A 6,847-nucleotide genomic window follows, 5' to 3' on the forward strand; every position below is an offset into this window, starting at 1 on the left:
AACCCTGCCCCTCCCCCATGACAGCCCAAGACCTCCTTTCTCCTAGACTGTGTCCCCAGAGCTGACACAGGAGCTGAAGGACCACGATGCTGTCAACATCTTAGAGCAGCTACATCTGCTCAGCGCCGTGTGAGACGAGCCAGCCGGGGGCATCCCCGTCCTGGGCAGCCTGGTGAACTCTGTCCTGAACCATATTGTCTGGTAGGTGGAGCAGGACCAAGCTGGCAGGCCCCTGCCCACACTTCTGCACGCTCGACTGGTCAGTCAGCAGCATCAGTCGGTGTTAACTCTGTGCCTGACCACAAACAAGAGAGCAAAGGAAGTCCGTTCCTCAAAGGAGTTAACGACAATAACAGAGCCTAGTAGGGTGACTCCAGGGGACGGTCACCTGGGTGAGAGGGTGAAGAATAAGGTGATGCTTCTTCGTCTCGGTGACAGGTGAGCCGTTGACTCCGTGCTCACCAGGAGACAGGAAGAAAATGGTACTCCAGGCAGAGGGACCAGCCGAGGCAAAGCACAGGGGGAAGAGGGTTTGTCAGAATGGCTGTTGCTCACACTCCACAGTGAGGAGTGGAGGCGGGGTTCAGTGGGGCCAGGTCACAGAAGGTCTTACAAATCGGCCCAAGGAGCTGGGATTCATCTCCTAAGCAAGGGGGGTGGGGCATGGGAGTGTTGTGAGCAGGAGCAGGGGTCGGGGGGAAGACACATGGCAATGTCATGCTGGGAAGGGTCAATGCACAAGGCTTGGATCCAGCTACTGGCTGGGCACCAAGGGAAAAAGGAAGAATGGAGGGGAACAAGTTTGTGGCGAATGCTCATCATCTCTGCTGCATCCCATCCAGGCTGAAGGTCACCTCAGCCAACATCCTCCAGCCACAGGTGCTACCCTCTGCTGACGACCAGGAGCTGACAGTCAAGATCCCACTGGACATGGTGGCCGGATTCAACACGTGAGTGTCTCCTTGGTCTGGCGCAGGAGGCCTGGCAGGTTCATCCACTCGCACCTCCTTTTCCTCTATGCAGGTTTCTGGAAAAGAGTTCTTAGCAGAGGGAAGAGCAAGTGCAAAGGCCCTGAGGCAAGAGTACACTTGCTTTGTTCAGAGAATGGCAAAGAGGGGAGGGAGAGAGGAGAATTGTGGGAAGTAAAGCCAGCAGGCAACCAAGGCCAAATCGTATAGGGCCTTGTGGAGCAAGGTGAGGACCGGGCGGTTACCAGGTGAGATGGAAGCTGTGAAGGGTTTTACACAGAGTTTAGCATTTTTAAAGAACCCCACTGGCTGCTGTATATGGAGGCAAGAGTGGAGCCATCCAGAAACCACTGAAATAACTCGGAGGGAGACAGTGCTGGCTTGGACCAGAGTCTGGGGCAGGAAGGTGGTGAGAAGTGGTCAGATTCTGGGTACGTTTTGGCAGCAGATAGAGACAGCAGGATCTCCCGACGACTGGATATGGAGGAAGAGAGGGAGAGAGGCCGAGGATTTGAGGCTGAGGGTTCGAGGCTGACTCCACAGCTTTCGCCTAAGCCACTGGCAGGATGGAGTGCCCACCACCAGGACGGAGAAGGGTGAGAGGGCAGGCTTGGGAAGGCCCCACAGTTCAATTTAGCACATATTAAATTTGAGATGCCTGTCAGACACCTGAGTAAGGAGTTGGGTACAAACTCAGAAGCTGTTGGCATATACGGAGGATCTAAACCAGGAAAGGAATCAAACCACGGAGCCTGAGACATGCTGGGGTAAAAGAAAAAAAAGAGGGAAATGAGGAGAACCTAGCCAAGGAGCCTGAGAAGGGAGGTTAGAGAGCCAGAAGCCGAGAGGGACAGAGGGTTTGCTCCAGCCGCCGGGAGCTGGAATGTCGCTCACGGCGCTGGGCACACCCGCTCCCAGGCCGCTGGTCAAGACCATCGTGGAGATGCACATGGAGACGCAGGCCCAAGCCACCATCCGGATGAAGACCAGCAGAACAGGCCAGAGCCTCGCCCTCAGCAGCTGCTCCAACAGCCACGGGAGCCTGCGCATCAGCCTGCTGCAGAAGTGAGTGCGGCCACCTCCCGCCGGGTCCCGCGATCTTGCCCCATTGCACAGATGGAGAACGACTGAGGCCCAGAGAAAGAGGGGGGCCAACCTTCCAGGGAAACTGTGGTGTCAGAGAGAGTTCAAAGCATCAAGGGTGGAGGCCATCATGGTGGGATTCCAGGCCTCACGCCAGGCGGTGGAGCAAACTTGTAAAGGCGGAGAGGGGCCGCCTTCCTGGGGCCCCTCAAACTACCCCAGGCAGGTCAGGGTGGAGCCAGGGGCAAAAGGACGCTCTGGGGTCCGGTAGAAGTATCTCCGCGTTGATGATCTGGGAGGCGCTGCGCACTCACGCCGCCTCCTCCGCCCACCTCCAGGCTTAGCTCAGCCGCAGCTGTAGGCACTCAGCAGGGGCCCAAACCGGGGTGCTTCCCCCCACATCCCCTCAGCAGGAGAGTGGGGAAGAATGCCACCTGCCAGCATCCCAGTGTCCAGCACCGATTTCTGGGACAGCCCCCAGCCCCGATCCCTGAGAACTCTCTGCCCCCGGCTGCACCTGCCTTAGCGTCTACTCCCAGCCCTGTCCCCACAGGCCCTGTAACCTTGGGCGAGCTCCTTTCTTCCCTGGGCTCAGTCTCCCCTTCTGTAAAAACGAGGGAGGGGTTATCATCTCTGACTTTGCCTATTCTCTCTCCCTTCCTCCTCTCCCGAAGGCTCTCTTTCATGGTCCACCCCTGAGCCAACAAAGTCATGAGCCTCCTGATGCCAGCTCTGCCCAAACTGGTGAAAAGCCAGGTGAGTGGAATCAGGGCGGCACTGGCCCCGGGAGGTCTTTAGGTGATTGCTCCCCCTGTGGGTCTGTGCTGGAACTGCAAGCTGGTGCTAAGGGACCTGTACCGCCTTGGGTGGAAAACTCTGGGTATGGATCATTTATTTCTTCAGCAACGGATAATTGAGGTCAAGATCATGGAACTCCCACAAGTCAGCTGGGAGTCCTTGAACAGTGATGTGCTGATACATTGTTAACAACTGACTCTGGGAGCAGTTGAGGGGAGCTAGCCCAGATTTGTAGCGTTTGCCAATTTCGCTGGTGTAAACACTCCCTCCCAGGCCAACTTCAAGCTGCTCATGGGATGTCAGCACACAGAGCCGGGCAGGAATGTGCAGCAGCACGCCGCCGTGTGGTACCCCCACCACGCAAACACAACAGACGTCAGCAACCTCGAGAGCAAGGGAACGTAGCAAGCTACCACAAGACCATTAGGAAGTAGTAAGCTTTGAATTCGCATGAACATCGCTTTTAATCAGTTGTAAGTTTATATACCTTAATTCTTAATAATGTCCGCGTTTGGCAGTGGCTCAGAAATTCCTGAGAATTTAACGATTTGCCTTCACAAAGCAGTACAAGCTGGCTCTAGTTACACTAGTTTCTCACGCCGGTCTGTGGTCTTCAGGGGTCTGTTCAACTACCAGGTCCTGTTGGACTTATTTTTCTGAGTCCGCAAACATTTCTGAGTTGGTCTCATTTTCTATGTCCCTTATACGCCACAGGTGAGTTAAAACTTTCTATGTTGATTCATCACGTTGACCATTGAGTTCCGCTATAAATTCCAAGATACGGTCACAACAGTGGACTTCCTGGGATACAAGAAAAAACCTTGTCATAGAACTAACATTTTATTCACAATAGAACTTTCTTTGAAATGAAAAGATGCTGTAATAACTAAACAACCTTAGGGGGAAATGCCCATAATCCTCTTACCTTCACTTGGAAGCTATTTTCCCTTCTGCACACTGCCTCCAATGTCCGCCCACACGCACCCACGGGTGTACGCGGCTGCACTTGGTGTCGACACTATGTCATATTGTTTAAGTGATATAACCTTTTATGCCATTGTACAATATTCATAATTGGCTGAATGAATAGGTGAATGAAGGAATGACTTCCCCTTCTCCCTCTCATGGAAAGCACGGGCTCCTGGGGACAAGATGAGGAGTCTGATGAGGAGGGCACCTGGCAGGCCAGGCGCACCCTGGGCACAGGAAAGGGACAAACCATTAGCAAAGGGTCCCAGGTTCACCGAGGGCTGTGGAGGGCTCTGTGCAGCAAGGCCGGCCCGGGAGAGTGGATGTACCACTGAGTCCTCAACCACATGGACAGAAACCTGGCCGGCCACGCACACAGCGGTGGGGCTCAGTCCACGTGGGCCGGGCATGGTCACTGCGGGCCCCCTTGCTGACGGAGCTCCTGCATTTGCGCTGTTACAGCTGTGTCCCGTGATCGAGCAGGCCTTTGAGGACATGCACACAGACCTCCTGCGTCTGGTGAGGGGTAAGTACACTACTCTTCCCTGCCACTTTCTTTTACTGCTGAGCCGGCCTCCAGCCCCTGGCTCTGCCCAGGGGGTGCCTCTCTGAGCAGGCAACATCAGTTGATCTCTGCCTGGGATCAGCAGACAGTGACTTCACCAGTGCCTGCTATTGGGCAAGTTTCCACATGAGCCAGCAGATGCCCCAGATAAGCGCAAGTTCAAATCCCAGCTCTGCCGTTGATTTGTTGCGTGACTATGGGAAGCCAACTCCATCTCCTTATCCTCACCTTCCTCATCTGTAAAATGGGGGTTATACGTCCCTACCTCCCAGGATTGGTAATGAGGATGAAAAGTTCCAAACACATAACAAGTGCTCTGGCTGCAGAGGATGAAAAGTTCCAGGCACATAACAAGTGCTCTGGCTGCAGAGGATGAAAAGTTCCAGGCACATAACAAGTGCTCTGGCTGCAGAGGATGAAAAGTTCCAGGCACATAACAGGTGCTCTGTTTGCAAACGTGTGCTGAAGGGAGGGATAAAGGAATGATACTGCAACCCCTGTGGGCTGAGAGCAGCAGAAGAGTGCTGCTCCCTCCCTGAGAGCAGCTGAAATGGAAGGTCATAGGCTTCTGGCCCCACCTCAAGTTTCTGCTGCGCTCAGACACCTCAGAGTGGGGACTGGCAGGCAGGGAAAAATGCTACCGTCTGTCGTTTTGAGTTCTAAAGCGGCTCATTCAAGGGGACCAGCAGAGAAGACAGGGAAGAAGAGAATGGAATCGGTGGCACTGAGCCCCCCCCCCCTTCCCTAGAGCAATACTGGGCTGAGTGTTTTATATACACTGTCTGGCTGACTCCTCCCACAACACCATGAAGTAGCTATCACCACCACACTTCACAGAGCAAGTTAGTGACACGGGGAAGGCTTTCAACCCAATTATTCACGTTCCTAGTGTGTTGTAACTCAGATTCAAGCCAACTTTACTAGGTACCTGTCCTGTACGACCTGTGAGGCCGGTCTTCATGTATCACCTCCTCACTTTAAAGCGAGGAAACTGAGGCTGAGGCTTCTGTGGCTAGAAAGGAAGTCTCTGGCCCTCTGCTCCGCAGGGTCAGGGAAGGACTTGGGAGTGGGGAGAGATGGGGGAGGCCACAGGGAATGTAACTGGTCCTGGCCCCTATTCGCCACCGCCACCCGGCCTTGCGCCTCCTCCTCCCCGCGGCTCTCCCCGTTCTCTGCCCAACAGCGAGGGTAACTGAGACGCTACCGCCCCCTCGTGGCCAAGTAGGGAATCCCAAGGCGAACACGTGTAATCCAGTGGACAGATCCAGTCTGCGTAGGGACAGGTCAGTCTGGTGGGGAGGTGGAGAGTTTTAAGCAAGAGGTGAGTTTTGTCCAAAGCAGGATGCTGGCATAGGACCACTGGGTTCACAGTATGGGCAAGTCACTTCACTTTTCTGAGCCTCCCGTTTTCCCTTCTGCAAAATGGGGATAATAATAGGACCGACCTTCTCAGGTTATTGTGAGGATTAAGTAAGCTAGCACATGTAAAGGTTTAGGGCCATTTAGCCTCAATATTGAATATGTCCGTCATTTTCATTTTCATCATTGTCACTAACATCATTATGACTCCTGTTCCTCTCTATTTAACCTGCCCCATGCAGCTCCAGCCAAAAGCAGCCCCCAGACCACCCCACCAATACCGCCCTTCCCCTCACACAGTTTGCTTCTTGTCCCTGAGCAGAGCCCGTTGCCCTCGGCTACGACCACCTGGAGTTTGACCTTCTGTCTTCTGCCATCAAGGGGAATGCCATCCAGCTCAGCCTGGCGGTGAGTGTCACGGGAACTTGAGAGGAAGGTAGGAACAACACTGCCCTTCTCTGACCACCCACGGTCAGACCCCACGGGTCTGTTTCAGGGGAGAAAACATTGGTTACAGTTAGGACACCCGGTGGATTTAGAAAAATCTCCACAGGCAGAACAAGACCCGTGTAAACCATTCTGATGGAGAAAAAAACAGCAGATAGAGTCTAAGGGCCAAACACAGAACATCGACCCTGGTGTTCTGTCCTCCCATCCTCAGCTCCCCCAGGGCCGGGCCAGAGTGTTTGCACTGGGGCTCTTGACCTTCCTCTTGGGCAAGCCCCTGCCAATCCCCAAATATCTGGTGACCTTGAAATAAGAGTCCAGGATCAAAACACATCATTGAGAATCACACAGGCCTAAGTCTCCCTCGGGTCCCACCAGTCCCCGGCTGTGACTTTGGGCAAGTTTCTTCACCCCTCTACGCCTCAGTTTCCTCATCTGTGAAATGTAGATAAACCATCATCACCACAGAGAGAATGAAAAGAGACTGGCGGCTGGCAGGCAGGGAGACCCCAGAGCTGCGTGCACCGGGGCTGGACTCCCAACAGGACCAGGCCAACCTGGACGGCTTGAGTCCCAGACCGGTTTCCCTGGGTCCCTTGGAAAACATCAGCATCAAACATGTCCATCGATTTTGTTGCAGTTTTTTTCATTTTTCCCC

The 6,847-nt window shown here is 54.1% G+C and overlaps 1 long non-coding RNA gene across 1 annotated transcript in view; it reads left to right on the forward strand.

Moving 5' to 3' along the window:
- LOC136309011 (uncharacterized) overlaps positions 1-6,151 on the forward strand; it is a 206,857-nt gene extending 200,706 nt beyond the window's left edge. Inside the window, exons 2-7 of the long non-coding RNA XR_010726212.1 lie at positions 71-201; positions 843-950; positions 1,887-2,033; positions 2,726-2,807; positions 4,281-4,344; positions 6,065-6,151. This is a non-coding gene — a long non-coding RNA (uncharacterized lncRNA). The remainder of the gene's footprint in view (positions 1-70; positions 202-842; positions 951-1,886; positions 2,034-2,725; positions 2,808-4,280; positions 4,345-6,064) is intronic.
- Positions 6,152-6,847: the final 696 nt, after the last annotated feature.

This window comes from Saccopteryx bilineata, chromosome 6 (assembly GCF_036850765.1).
Source record: "Saccopteryx bilineata isolate mSacBil1 chromosome 6, mSacBil1_pri_phased_curated, whole genome shotgun sequence".
Lineage (NCBI taxonomy): Eukaryota > Metazoa > Chordata > Mammalia > Chiroptera > Emballonuridae > Saccopteryx > Saccopteryx bilineata.